Source organism: Rattus norvegicus, chromosome 16 (assembly GCF_036323735.1).
Source record: "Rattus norvegicus strain BN/NHsdMcwi chromosome 16, GRCr8, whole genome shotgun sequence".
Taxonomy (NCBI): Eukaryota; Metazoa; Chordata; class Mammalia; order Rodentia; family Muridae; genus Rattus; species Rattus norvegicus.
In genome coordinates this window covers 52,377,190-52,392,744 of record NC_086034.1, presented here as the reverse complement: position 1 = coordinate 52,392,744, position 15,555 = coordinate 52,377,190, and the positions used below count along the sequence as shown (strand labels likewise).

Genomic DNA, 15,555 nt, shown 5'->3' with positions numbered 1-15,555 from the left:
CAAAATAATTTTCTCATGGGAGGGTCACCTCAACATGAGGAACTATGTAAAGGGGTCACAACAGATTGAGGTCCTAAGATTGGGGTCCTGAGAAGATTGAGAGCCACTGATACAGCCTAAAACACCATGTAGAAATAGCTCATGACTGCTGATGCTTTACCCTAAACATTGCTCTCAGAGCCATTGTTAATTATTTTGTTTGTTATATTTCCCATTGCTGTGACAAAATGCCCAGCGACTTGAGGAAGGATTAATTTATTTTGACTCATGATTTGAAAGGATACAACCCATCATGTGGGGGAGGGCATGGCAGAGTGTGTGTCTAGGATTTCTCCTACCAGCAGACTAGAACACACACGGGAATGCCAATGCTTATGTGTCTGTCCCCTTTCCCCCTTTTATTCAGTCTGGGCTCCCCAGTTATGGGATGATGCTACTCATGTTGAAGGACACACCTCAACTCACTCACTCAATCCTTTCTGAAAGGATACCACATCCAAAGGTATTTCTCCCAGGTGTCTAGATCCAGGCCAGCTGACAATGAAGAGTAACCATGCCCTGATGCAAATCCAAAGGAAAGGACCAAGAACTCGATTTGCAGAGTGGTTTGTGTAGAGTTATCAGCTGTGAGGATGAGTTGCCCGGGTCCTGGCGTGATGCTTGAACACAGTGTGTACACGAGAACGGTGCTGTATTTCTGCACCATCTTGCCTTACATTCCTCACCTCTTATTTTCCCCTCCTGTCCTTGGCTCTCATCTCCTGTCATAAATTTGAGACCATGGGATGGAAAATTATTTCCTGATGTGGGCATATCACAGTGGTCCAACCCAGTCTGCTTTAAAAATGAAATGATTTAAATATTTAAGTCTTTTCACATACAGAATTATTCCATTTTCCAATTTTATTTCTGCCATTTTATCAATATTGTTCCACTTTTGTATATATCCAAAAAATGTTTTCCAATATTGTTTCTTTATACAAAAGAAATTTAATATGAAGCTAGCTAGGAATAGCTAGGCATACCTCTAATAAAAAGACACTAGGGCAGGGGCCTTACAAGGCCAAGGCCATCTTGGGCTACATGGAGAGACTTTTAAAAAAGAAACAAATAAGAGAGAGGAGAGGAGGGGCTTGAGACCCCATATGAACAGCAATGCCAACCAACCAGAGCTTCCAGAGACTAAGCCACTACCCAAAGACTATACATGGACTGACCCTGGACTCTGACCCCATAGGTAGCAATGAATATCCTAGTAAGAGCACCAGTGGAAGGGGAAGCCCTTGGTCTTGCCAAGTGAACATGATTGGTTGGGGGGAGGGCGGTAATGGGGGGAAGATGGGGAGGGGAACACCCATATAGAAGGGGAGGGTGAGGGTTAGGGGGATGTTGGCCCAGAAACCGGGAAAAGGAATAACGATTGAAATGTAAATAAGAAATACCCAAGTTAATAAAGATGGAGGAAAAAAAGAAAAAAAAAGAGAAGAGAGGAAAAGAGAAAATAATTTAATATCAACTGTCAGGTAACATCGCTGATGTTCACTCTATTCAAATATTCTTGTATTTCATTTGAATGTCCAGTATAATGCAAACTGTAACCTGCTTTGTCCATTTCCTCTTTCCATTCCAGTTGATCCCTTCTTATGACATCAAACACAGAACAGAATAGAGAAGTTGAAATAGTTGACCTAAAACAGCATTTTGTTTTATCCAATTGATGAACTCACACACACATACACACATACACACACACACACACACACACACACACGGACACACAGACACACACACACGGACACACACACACACACACACGGACACAGACACACACACAGACACACAGACATACAGACACACACACACACACACACACACACACACACACACACACGGACTAAACCTATCACCATGCCCAGGTCTACCCACCTACCTCTAAAAACCCAATACTTGGGAGATGACGGTTGGTGGGTAGGAATCAGTTTTCCTCAAGGGGCAGAACCCTGGAAGAACGGGGCAGACTGTCAACCCCTAAGCTCTATCTTGAGAAATGTGAGGGTGCCAAAGCCTTTGCCTTTACAATAAGGAGCAGAGAGCATGCGTGAGAAGGTAAGTGCTGAGTTCTGTAATGTGCCTTTTTTCTTTTCCATCTAGAACACAATAATGAACCCGGGCCTGCTGGAACTAATTCCACTAATGCTTTGCGTTCCTTGGTGTACAGAACTGAACACTGAGAAGGGCATTTGCATTTCCTCGTGGTACCTGAAGGTCGGCAGACATTCTGGGCCCCGAAAAGCTAAGGAAAGAATATTTAGAGTTGCATTTTGCCACCTTACTCATTTAGACATGGGTTTTCTTTTGAATTTAGATTTCTGGGCAAAAAGAAAGACATAACCTTGCGAAAGACAGCTTTCAAAGGGGGTGGCCACTGTTACAAACTCGGTGCCCTGTGACTCCATACAGATTCTTAAATGTACCGTGCTAACATCTAAAGATTATTCATGGCTTCTCTTCATAACCTTCTAAAAACTCAACAAGACACTGGTAGAGGGTTATTGCTAATGTCTATGTAGGGGCCATCAGCCCCTCTCTCCCTTCTGCATAAGCCAGGATATAAATCTCCTCCTTTTTTTTTCCTTTCTCACTGCATTTTAGATTTATTCAAATAGGCTGAATCTATTTGCTCTCTGGAATTTAACAAATTTTAATAGTTTCTGCAGCAGGCTTTCTTTCTTCTGTGGTAGGGTTCTTCTCTGCTGGTTTCTTGGTAACCACCTTTTCCCTGCAGGCTTCTTCAGCTTCTTGACATCCACAGGCTTCTTTCCTTTCTTGTCTACTGCAGGCTTCTCGTCTGCAGCCCCCTTCTCTGGAACGATCTTCTCAGATTTGGCTGCCAGTGCAGCAGCCGCGGCTTCCGGCTTTTTCACCGGAAGTTTGTGATTTCTGACCTGACGGAGAATGGTTTTCCTGAGCATAGTCTTTGCGTCAGGGCTCAGCTTCACCGTGATCCTCAGGTTCGTCAGCGGATTCTTCTTCAAGAGTCTGCGCTGAATCTTCTTGTGTGGTGCTCCGGAGGGCTCTTTGGATCTCTGGGCTTTTCAAGATTCTGCAAAGGTCTGTGTTCATCATCTTGTGCGTGGGGAGGTTATGGTTACTCTCGAGGGAGGCAGCCTTATGCCAAGTGCCATACAACCCATCCGACTTCCGGAAAGCACTTCCAGTCCGAATGCAGGAACGAGCTTGCTTACATTAGGCAGAGCAATACCACTATCTTCATTATCGATGATGCAGGGTCCCCTGCGCTGGATCCGCTGTCAGTTTCTCATTTTGGCCTTGCCAGCTCTCATTCTCTGGGAGGCATAGACCTTTTTGATGTCATTCCAAACTTTAAGTTTCTTAAGCAGCTGAACAGCCTCCTTGGTCTTCTTGTAACTTTCAACTTTATCTTCAACCACCAAAGGTAGTTCAGAAACTTCCTCAACACGATGACCTTTAGCCATCACCAAAGCTGGTGAGGCTGAGGCAGCCAGGGCAGGACAGATGACATATCATTTTGGGTTGTGTTCACTCTGATGTGCCAACGATGCCAGGTTTTGGTTGGTGCAAACACACGCCCCCACGACACATACTTCCAAAGGCACCGTGACCAGAATGGTGGCTCCCACCACCTTGAACCCTTGGAATTCAAGCCACAGCTCTACCAGTACCCCAAGACCCAGCACTGGTCTGATGACCTGCTAATTCACTGATGGCCTAGGGCAGTCTATTGTTTTTCCTCAAGTTGGTGTGAACAAAGTTCACAATATCCGGTTGAATGGGAGCTTTGAACACAGCTGGCAAAGTGACATTCTTGCCAGATAACTTCCCCTTTTCGGAGTACACTGATATGAGGGAACAGGCACAAGCCATGATGGGGAGAGGAGAAAGCCACGCTCCTCTTTACCTGGCTGCTCCTAATTCAGCTCTACCATGAAGCTTCCTTGGAGAGAGGCATGACTTGCAGTAAGTTAATTCTAAGAAATTTCTTGATGCCATCTATCTATCTATCTGTCTGTCTATCTATCTATCTATCTATCTATCTATCTATCTATCTACCCATCTGTCTGTCTGTCTATCTATCATCTATCAATGTATCTATCTTAGCTTTTTAAATCACTATGATAAAACTACTCTGACAAAAAGCAATGTAAGGGGAGAGGTTTATCTCAGTTCACAGTTGAAGGTTACACTCCATCATGTCAGGGAAGTCACTGTGACGGGAACTTAAGGAGGTAGCTGGTCACACTTCGTCCACAGTCAGACACAGAGAACCATGAATGTGTACTCACTGCTCTCTCTCCTCTTCATTCAACCCAGGACCCAGCTCATGAAACAGTGCTACTCACATTTAGGTTAGTTCTTCCCACCTTAACAATTCTAATCAAGAAAATCCTCCACAGTCGTGCCCACATGCCAGATCAATCCAGACATTGAGACTTCCAGATCTTGCCAAGTTGATGATTACAACTAACCATCACATTGTCTGTCCATCCAACCTTCCATCTATCTACCCATTCACACATCCATCCTTCCACCCATTCATCTGCTACCCACCCACCCATCCATCCACCTACCCACCCTCCAACCATTCGCCCATCCATCTACCCATCTACCCACCCATTCACCCATCCATCCACCCACTCACCCACCCATCCATCCATCCACCCATCTACCCACCCATCCACCCATCCATCCCTCCATCCATCCATCCACCCATTCATCCATCCACCCATCCACCCATCCACCCATTCATCCATCCACCCATCCACCCATTCATCCATCCACCCATCCACCCATTCATCCATCCACCCATCCATCCATCCATCCACCCATCCATCCACCCACCCATCTACCCACCCATCCATCCATCCATCCATCCATCCATCCATCCATGCATGCATGTATCTTCTTAGTCTCTACTGTTTGTCAGACAAGCTATTTTCAGCATGTGAAACTAACAGAAAAACCATTACTAAGAAATAAAACACAGGGTTCATTTTGACTCACAAATGAAATGTCTTCAGCTCTCCTCCCCTTTCTCTGCATTTCATGTGGTTTGGGTAATACCAGGTTTGGAATCCCCCACTGGGCCACCACTTCTAAGACCTGAATTCTAGTTTCTATCTCTGAAATGGGGCCAATAATATAGTCTGAAAACAAAATTTCATTTCAAGAAAGTCTAAAGATCAATGTGATTTGATGGGTCATTTATGAATAATGAAGTGTTTCATCTGTGATGGTCACCCTGGGAGGGTTGTCTACATGGAGGTTGGCTTTAAAAGCCGGAAAGGACCAATGAAAACAGAAATAGAGACCAAAGTGGGAAATGGATGTTTGCAAACTTAACTCTCCCTATGGGGTTATCACAGAGGGGCATTCTTTATCACATTGGCTCAGGTAAGCCTGACCCCTTATGGTGGGCTGCTCTGACATTTGTACTGTTTTGAAAACTGGTCAGTTTCAAAGTTCAATTTGATGATGTGGTACTTAGCTTGAGGCACTCCATTGTGTTTTGTTTTTTTTCTGTTGAGCCTAAGGCATTACCTCTGTTCAAAACAATAGCCTCCCATAAATTTAAGTGATTCATTTTTTCAAGTATTAGAGAAAGGAAGTTTTTAAAATAAAATAATGGAAAATAGAATGAAAAAGTATTATATAACTACAGTAGGTTATTCTAAACATGCACTGAAATTTGCCACCACTGAAAATGTTAGGACGAAGGGAAACTCATATCAACATATATTTTGCTGTCAATTATGTGCCAACTTTCTATGCTAAGGGATTTCAAATAATGTAATTCTCTTATCCATCTTATGAGCCAGTGCCAGTTTACAGAAGAGGAACTAAAGTAATCTACTGACACAGGCACGATGCAATATTAAATGATCTGGCTAGCCTATTAGCTACCTGTCTTCTTGTGACACCATACTTTACAATAAGCAATACCAGGGAAGAGAGGTTTATTTTAGCCACAGTTCAGAGACACGAAGTTCATCTCGGAGAGCATAGGACCAGAGCAGCTGGATCCCGGGTACCAACTAAGAAGCAGAGAGAGGAAAATACCGATGCGAAGCTCACTCTCACCCACCCCTCTACGCTCCCCCAAGGCATGGCAGTCATGAGAGCAGGTTCAGCTCAAACAGTCCTCAGGGTCTCAGTGCTCAGAGATACTTAAGCTTCCTGTCCTATGTTTACTGAAGCCTTGTAATCTCCCCCCCCCTTTTTTTTGCCTATACCCTTTGCTAAAACACCAAAGCCAAGATTCAGTTCCTAAAAACAACAACAAAGCAATGTGCCACCTTCATATTGTTGTGTTTTTAGAAGGGCTCAGGACCTTGCCAAGCTGAAATCAAAGTAGTGGCTGAGCTATGTTCTTATTTGGGGCTCTAATGAAGGAACTGGGGAGTTTATTGGTAGACCTCATTTCTTTGTAGTTGTAGTATAACCAATCACAATATCATGATGAATGCAAGGCCAATATAAGAATGAAAAAAAATCCACTAAGGAAAGATTTATAATCTGTAGCAGGTAAAGATAACATGAGCAATATTTCCAAAGCAATGCCTTCCTTGAACAAAAGAATCATGGGAATTTTATTCTCCTAGCCCATAAATATGCCTGTAGAAACCTATTTTAGGTTCAGGCATGTTTCTGAACATGGTCAGTTTAAGGCCTTAGTTAAAGATCCAATCCAATTTTGACAGGCTTAGCTCAACGAACACGTAAGGTTGAAATGGTAGACAGGAACACTTGAGGGAACACTCAGCTTGAGTGGAGCAAGTGCAAATGCTCCACACCATAAAAGCTTCTCTGCTTTCATCATAAGATCTCATCTTATAAAAGGGAAAGGACTAGGGCTTGGAAGATGGCGCAGTGGTGTAGAGGACTTGCTATTCTTGCAAAGGACCTGGGTTCAGTTTCAAGCACTCACACGGTATCCTACAAAAACCTGGTGCCCTTTTCTGGCTTCCAAAGACCCCTTCCTGCATGTGGTGCACATAGACTCTTGCAGGTGTGCTCACACATACACATACAAATAAGAATTAATAAATATTTTTAAAGGAAAGGACACCTTGCGGTTATTACTATAGGTATTAGCTTCTAATTAGACCTGCATCTAAGCAGCTGTCTGCCCAGCAGGACTGACACTTGGCATCCTTGGCCACTTTCACCCTTGCCTTGAGTTCTGCTCTGCAGCCACTCAGAACATGGCTATTTGCTTCTGGAAGGCCAGCAGGGGTGCTCACACTACCTCTCAGGGATCTCCTGGATTCCTAGGGAAGTTCTCAGATGCTCACTTAGAATACTTTCCTCTTTGGTCCATTCAGTGGGAGCCCTTAGTTACACCTGCAAAATCACTTCACGGTAGCTACGGTGAGGGTACACAAGAACCACAGGCATGAGACGTCATCGTCGCCGTGTGCTCTGATATTGGCAACCACAGATCGATCATAGGTCACATGTGTAGACGGAGCAGCTTAAAGGCAGTCTGTTTTGTCTGCTTACTGTTTTATACCAAGCCCGGAAGGATACCGAGGACCAAGTCTGGGCAAGCAATGAGTAACAAGTGATACCTTGTGACTCAGCTCTGGATCTCCCTGGGGCATTGGCCAGGTGAATTGGGGCCATCGCACACTTATGTATTCTACAGCATTTCAGCAAAGATTCTCAATGACCCGATGCTGTGCCCGGGAGGAATCTTCTTTCGTCATCGCAGACTCCTTTTAGTCTTTCTAGAAACTACATTTCTGCTTGCATCTGATGGTAGATCACGGGCGTGCCTGGTGCATGTAACGGCCAGAGAGGGTGTTGGAGCCCCTGAACTGTACTGAGTGATGGTTGTGAGTTTCCACTCCCAACTACTTATATGTCTTTCCAAGCTCTTCTTTCAGTTTTTTTTTTTTTTAATTTCTTTCAGTGCATCTTAGCGTAGCTATGGGAACATAAGGGGTTCAAGATTGGAAATAGTTTCAATTTAAACTAAAGGTCAGACAGGAGTCAAACCCGTCCTTCCTGCTGTAGGGCTGTCTTGACAGATTGCCAAGGGGTTGGGCCTAGCTTTCCAGTGAGATATTTATCAATTGATCAGAATTCTTAGTCAGAAGTCTAAAGTAGGAGCAACAGGTCAAAAATGGAAAAATACTAGCCAGTGTGATTGGGTTGGACCATTTTCCATGGAAGGTTTTTAATTCCTGAGTAAATATTACTGTACACAGACAGATAAAAGCATGCTTTTAGGTCGTTGAGGTTGAACTGATTGCCTGAGTCAAGGAGTAACTGTTAAATACAAAACATCTTCCCCCCCTCATTTTAATAAGAAAGAAAACCAAACAAAACCACGAAGGTTTTGTATCCATCTTCATAGCCTCCTTAAAATGTACTATACGTTTGAAAGTCAGTAACTGACAGTCTCTCAAGTCTGTTAGGGTTAAAATACCTGCATGCCATCTTGGTCGTTTTCCTCCAGGCTGCTGACACCTGCCTGGACCACTGGTCCCCACGCTCCTAGTGGCCTTCTCATCTCTTTCAGGTTGAGCTTCCTAAGAACACCTGGCAACTGCATCTATAGAATCGGCTCATTCATTTAGAGCCATGCTGTGCTTGCAGGAGACCTCAGTTCAGTGCGCCGCACTCAGCTTCAGTGGTTTCTCAACTCCAGCTCCAGGAGAGCCAGCGCGATCTGCTGGCTCCTGTGAGTACTGTCCTCACAGGCACATACACACAGTCTCATACCCATTCACATAAAGAATGTTGTAAAAGTTTTTTAATAGATTTACTGATTTTATTATTTCATGTGTATATGTGTTTTGCTTTCATGAGTGTATCTATGCCATGCCTGGGACCTGTGGTTCGTCAGAACCCTGGTAGGACTGAAGTTACAGACTGCTGGGAGTTGCTTACGTGGGTGCTGGGGAATTGAACTTGGATCTTATGCAAGAGCGCTCAACTGCTGAGACATCTCTCCGGCCCCAAGAATTTTAAAAAATAGTTTAAAAATTCTTTTTCATTTCCTAATCACAGCTCTCTCCTTTCTCTCCTCCCAGTCCCACCCCCACTTCCATTCTCCCATTCCCCTCTCCCCTTCTCCCCCTCTGATCCTTGCTACCAACAGACCCTGGCACATTAAGCCTCATCAAGACTAAGTGCATCCTCTCCCATTGAGGCCGGACAAGGCAGCCCAGTTAGAGGAATGGGATCTAAAGGCAGGCAACAGAGTCTGAGTCAGAGACATCCTCACTCCAGTTTTTAGGGACCCACATGAAGACCAAGCTGCACATCTGCTACGTATGTGTCAGGGGCTTAGGTCCAGCCCATGCATACTCTTTGGTTGGTGGTTCAGTCTCTGAGAGCTCCCATGGGCCTAGGCTAGTTGGCTCTGTAGGTCTTCCTGTGGTGTCCATGACCCCTCCAACTCCCTCAATCCTTCTCCAGGTTCTTCTTCAAGACTCCCCGAATTCTGCCTGATGTTTATCTGTGGGTCTCTGAATCTGTTTCTATCAGCTACTGAATGAAACCTCTCAGGAGACAGTTGGGCTAGGATCCTGTCTGGGTATTCCTGGGGCCCCACAGGCCTGGATGTTCCTCAAACTTGGCAGGACTCTTCAGGAAGAAAGGTTATGTTATTGGGGGACAATGCGGAGCTCACTTCTGGTAGCTGTGCCCCAGATAGACCAGGCAGGTAGGGGGAAAGCAGGTCCAGGTCTAACCTGGGTATTATTGGGGTCCTGTAGGCTTGAGTGTTCCTGGGAGGTCGGCAGACCTCCTCAGGAGGGAAGGCAATGGAGCTGGTGGGGGTGTGGGGAGACATCGTACAGCTCACCTCTCTTCAAAGAAGTTTTAAAAATAACATGGGGCATTGCTAGTTCTTCCTCTCTCAGTGACAAAATGTGAGGTGAACCCCTCCCTGAGGAATACCTCTCTTGGCACTCAAGGGTATTACCCAAGATGCCAAAGGAAAAAACAATTTAAATTATCCGGCTATAAAGCATACAGACCATGACAATGACCAGGAGGCCAGCATATCCTGAAGGGTACAATGGTGGCACTTAGGTCTTGGAAGGAACTAACAGAATAGGAGGGAATCCATGCCTGGTGCACTGAAAACCTAGCAATCTAACCATGGCTGGTGAGGTCTTGGAGCCCAGAGGAGAACCTACACTGCTACTTTCTCACATCTGCATAATTTGTAACTGTTCTAAACCCTTATCCATAAGGAAACTGCGGTTCTCACCCCTCACCAGCAAAGCCTCCTCTGTGTGTGTGTGTGTGTGTATGTGTGTGTAGTGTGTGTGTGTGTGGTGTGTGTGTGTGTGTGTGTGTGGTGTGTATGTGTGTGTGGTGTGTGTGTGGTGTGTGTGTATATGTGTGGTGTGTGTGTGTATGGTGTGTGTGTGTGTCTGTGTGTGTATGTGGTGTGTGTGTGTATGCGTGTGGTGTGTGTGGTGTATGTGTGTGTGTGTGGTGTATATGTGTGTGTGTGTGGTGTGTGTGTGCCTGTGTGTGTATATGTGTGGTGTGTGTCTGTGTGTCTGTGTGTGTATGCATGTGGTGTGTATGTGTGTGTGTGGTGTGTGTGGGGTGTGTGTGTGTGGTGTGTGTGTGTGTCTGTGTGGTGTGTGTGTGTGTGTGTGTGTGTGTGTATGTGTGTGTGTGTGTGGTGTGTGTGTGTGTAACGGTTGGAAGAGCCAGAGGACAGAATGTCTGCTGTGAGATAGTGCCTCCTCTATATGACAGGGAGCTGCATTCATGAAATCACCACAATATGGCCGTCTAAACAACACCTATACAATGGCACCGCTAGTTGATATCCTGATGCAGGCAGAGGAAATCGCACAGGGGTCCATGCCTGGATGATAAGCCATAGCAATTGACAAATGCTAATAGCAGGAGATAAATCCTCTCAGGGTCAAGTCTCCTGATACGTTCTTCAGTTCCACATGGCAATCCCTAAATACAGAGCCCAGGAGAGCAGTACTAACTGGACTCGGCTGGTTGTCTTTACGTGTCTACACACACAGATGTGTAACAGTAATAATTAAAGAACAATAGGTCATGAATTTCAGAGGAGTCTGAGAGACCCAGGAGGGCTTGTAGAAGTGAGAAGGAGTTGGATGTGATGTACCTACAGTATGTGCACACGAAATCCTCAAAAACTATAAAAATAAAAGGTGATTTGTAAACACAAAAAGGCAAGGTTAAGCTTAAGAGATACGTGCAGAATTCGAACTCCAGACTTTTGGTGTCTGTCCTGACCTGGTCTTCCAGTGCTAGGAGGTTTGAAGAGCTGAACCTCTGTGAGCATCGGGCTGTTAGAAAAGCCTCTGTGGAACCTGATAGTGGCTCAGAGGGAGCAGCTCCGGTGCTGGGATCAGAACTGTGAGCCGGAAGAACGTGGTCATCAGACTTTCCACTTGCCCTCCCTAAAAAATTCAAACTTTGGCAGCCTCTGGGGGAGCTGTCTATTAGTAGACTTTTTCACTGCTGTGACAAAATGCCTGACGCAGTGACCTAAGGGGACGAGAAGTTTATTCAGCTCATGCCTCAGTGGCTGCAGGCCAGATCCTCACGGTGGGGGAAGCAGAGTATGGGAAGCTGTTTGTTACATCGAGGCAGCCTAGGAAGCAGAGGGACTCGGAGCTGTAACCAGAAGCAGGTAATTTGCCTTCACAACCTCTCCCCCACCCCCACCCCACCCAGCGACTCCTATCTTTCGGTTTCGCCCTACTTCCCAAAGGTCTCACAGCCTGGCAAACAGCTGCACCAACTCTGGGTCACAGGTTTGAGAGCCCAAGGGAGACGCCTCCCATTCAATCCAGGCGGGCCATCTCTCCAGACCTAAAGGGATCCTAAGACTCTGAAAGTGTGCCAAGGAAGACCAACCTGAGAGGGCGAAAGCAGCACAGGAAATGGGCTGGCAGTGGATCGCCTCTTGGCTTTTCTTTCTTCCCTTCCTCCTACTTTCCTCCTTCTTTCCCTTCCTTCCTCCATCCCTTATTTTGTGTGTGTATGTGCGCGCGCGCGAGTGTGTATGTGTGTGTGTGTGTGTGTGTGTGCGCCCACATGCACACCCATACACATGCACTTCCAGAGGACAACCTTGGCTGTTGTTTCTCAGGTGCCACTCACCTTGTTTTTGAGACAGGGTCTCTCTCACTGGCCTGGGGCTCGCTTACTTAGGTAGGCTTTGTGGGAGTGAACCCCAGGGATCTGCCTATCTCTGCTCCCTTAGATCTGGGATTATAAACTTTGGCCACCATGCCTGGATTCTCCTTGAATTCTAAGGATTGAACACAGGTACTTCTGCTTGCAAGACAAGCACATTACTAACTTAATTGTCTCACTGCCCCAACCCCAACCTAGCTTTCTTTTTGCCTTCCGTGTTGGAGTAAATTTTGGGGTAGCCAGCAACCTATGTCAATGGACAAAGACTACAGTGTGTCTTTGCTGACCCTCCACGGAAAGCCTGTGTCTAGTCAAAGGACCCAGAATGAGATGGTCTAGCAAGACAGGAATTTGTAGACAACAGTTACCCAGGCAAACAGCATCAGACAGCCACCCGACCCTGCTGTGTCAGCAAAGGCATTCCTCGGCTGAATATTTGCTCGTCTTCAACTGGACATTGTTTCTTCAAAACAAAAGGAAAAACCGCTTCAGGAATGCAGGCTCTTCTTTGGGACAATTGATGACTAATGGCAATTACAAAATATTAAGGGTGGTTCTTCCTAGAAGAGATGACATATCAAAACATCTGTCTTCTGCAACTACTATGATATTCTTGGCTCTGTAACGCTATCCTTTGCTTATCCTCGTTCTTAGACTGTACCCTTGATTTTAATCTTAATTTAATATTTATGTATTCTTTGTCTTTTGTTTTGTTTTGTTTTTTTGTCACAAGGGTTCTCTGTGTAGCCTTGGCTATCCTGGAACTTGATCTGTAGACCAGGCTGGCCTTCAACCCATTGCCATTGCCTCTGAATGCTGGGATCAAAGGGGTGCTTAATTTTTTGAGAAAGGGTCTCATGCAGCTCAGGCTATCCTCAAACTCCTCTCTATGTAGCTGACAATGACCTTGAACTTCTGTTCTTCCTTCCTTTAGCCTTTCAGGGCTGGGATTACAGACATACACCACTGTATCCAGGTTATATGGTCAAGGGTTTTGGCCAGACCAGACTAGCACTAAGCCCAGCAACTGAGTGAGGTTCTTCACCAGCCCTCAACCCTTGTTTTTAAAAAGCAAAAGCAATCTTCTGACAGTCCCAAATGCAGTAGGAAAAATACTTAGTGAAATATCAGAAGCACCAGCACCCACTTTGCCAATGACTTGTTTCCGTTTCCAATCACTTGACTCACGCATGCCCAGTCACAGAGATCAGAGATGCATTCCAAGAACAATGACTGGGATGTGAGTCACACGCTCCCGTGTCTGCTGGGTGGTACACCAGTGTCTCAGAACTGCCCTGTTTTCCCAACTTAAGACGAGAAAAAAGTCAGAAAACAAAGACAGTTGCTTCCTCTTGAAAGGTATTTATAACTATTCTGACTTGATTTGTCTCAGTTGTGAGGCCATGGATGTAAATCTATGCCGTAGTAGTTGCATCTTTTCAGGTCAGAGAGAAGCAACTCAGACAAATAATTGGCAGCAGACATTGGAAAAGACTTCGTTTAAGTCATGTCTCACTTCCTAGCACCCACAGTGAGCGGTTTGCAACTGCTTATAGCACTGGGTCCAAGAGATCCGATGCCTTCCCTTGGTCTCCATGGACACACACACACACACACACACACACACACACACACACACACACACACACCACCCACATAAATCATATCCACACATTAAATAAAGAAATACGTTAATAAATAAAACTTTTATAAATGCCTTGTCCAATAAGTGGGCTTTTCAGGACAGTGGGGACAGATCTGGCAGAGTCTTTCCTATCAACAATGCTTCTTCTACTCACATTTTTTTTTCTTTCTTTTTTTTCAGAGCTGGGGACCGAACCCAGGGCCTTGCGCATTCTAGGCAAGCGCTCTACCACTGAGCTAAATCCCCAACCCCACAATTTTTAAACTTAACAGGAATGACAAGATATAAAAATGTCATCCAGAAAAAAGAAACTTACAGTGTCATTAAAAATCATCAAGGACACCTTCCGGCTTGAGGAGGGAGTAGGAAGAGTCTAAGTTCTAGGCCAGCTTGGGATACTATAGCGAGACTCTGTCTCAATGAAAACCCAGTAAACCAAGATGAACGAAAACCAGCCAGCCGGCAAACAAAACAGCAGCCCTGCTTATAGCACCAAATCCACACAGCTTATAAGACTGGCAATCTTTGCATAGGGATTATTAGTCTGTAGCACGTTCAGTCTTCTGGGTAGTTTTGGAAGAAGACGCATGAGCTAAGGAATATCAGGTTGGGTTGTGATACAGAGTGTGATGTTTTTGTTTACAAGTGTGATAGGCTTTTCTAGTGGACCTGCATAATCATAAAATAAGGTGGTTGAATATGGAGACTATTCATGGAAAGGTCTGCTTAACTTACTGTTAAGAGCGTTGGGTGCTGCTTCTTTGTCACTGGGCTCGGACAAGGAAGTAGGCTCAGATAAGAATATCAGAAACGGTGACCATGGGGCTTTGTTTACTACTTTGCTGAATGATTACGTTTTGCGATTTCTTTGATTACTACTTTATTAATTACTATCTTGCGTGATCTCCTTGTTTACTACTTCGCTTGATTACTTTGTCTTTGATCTAAGACCTGACCATGGTTTTTGGATGTACCTAGAATGATATAGAAGTAGGCTGGAGAGAAATAAAGCTGCTTTAGCCTCGGCACGAGCTAAAGTCATGTTATACTTTTGTCTGATTGTTTTTCTTCCTTTTCAATCCTCACTCCCTCCCTTGAGACCCTGAGCTGGCTTGTCAACTCACTGTAGACAGAATTTGTTCAAGGCCTGCTAACTGCTAAGATGGCTATCAAGTACTAAGATACTTAACTCTTAACTCTTGTCTTCCCAAACCAGGATGTCAACCCTATTCATATTGTTACTATTTGCTATTGTTTCTTAGTCCTAGACCAGGGATTAGCGATTGACTCTCTACCACATTCTAAAACAGTGATGAGTTACATCTTAGCTACTGTTTCTGTTGCTGTGATAAAAACATAAGACCAAATGTAGTTTGGGGAGAAAGGGTTTGTTTCACCCTATAACTTAGGAAAGCCAGGACAGGAATCTGGAGGCAGGAACCAGAGCAGAGGTTTGCTCTGGAGGATTGCTGCTTCCTATCTTGCTCTCTCCTGACTTGCTCCCCTGCTTTCTAATAGCATCAAATACCACCTGTGGATAGGATGGCACTATCCACAATGGGATATCAACCTCTAAGGAAGAAAATGCCCCACAGACTTTTCTCTAGATCAATTCTATGGAGGCATTTTTCTCAATTGACTTACCAAATGGCTCCTGCTTGTATCAAGTTGATACAAAAGTGGCCACCACAACCCATCAATGTGTCCCAAGA

At 45.0% G+C, this 15,555-nt stretch overlaps 1 pseudogene; it reads right to left on the bottom strand.

Moving 5' to 3' along the window:
* Positions 1-2,426: 2,426 nt before the first annotated feature.
* Positions 2,427-3,906, bottom strand: Rpl4-ps3 (ribosomal protein L4, pseudogene 3; annotated as a pseudogene).
* Positions 3,907-15,555: the final 11,649 nt, after the last annotated feature.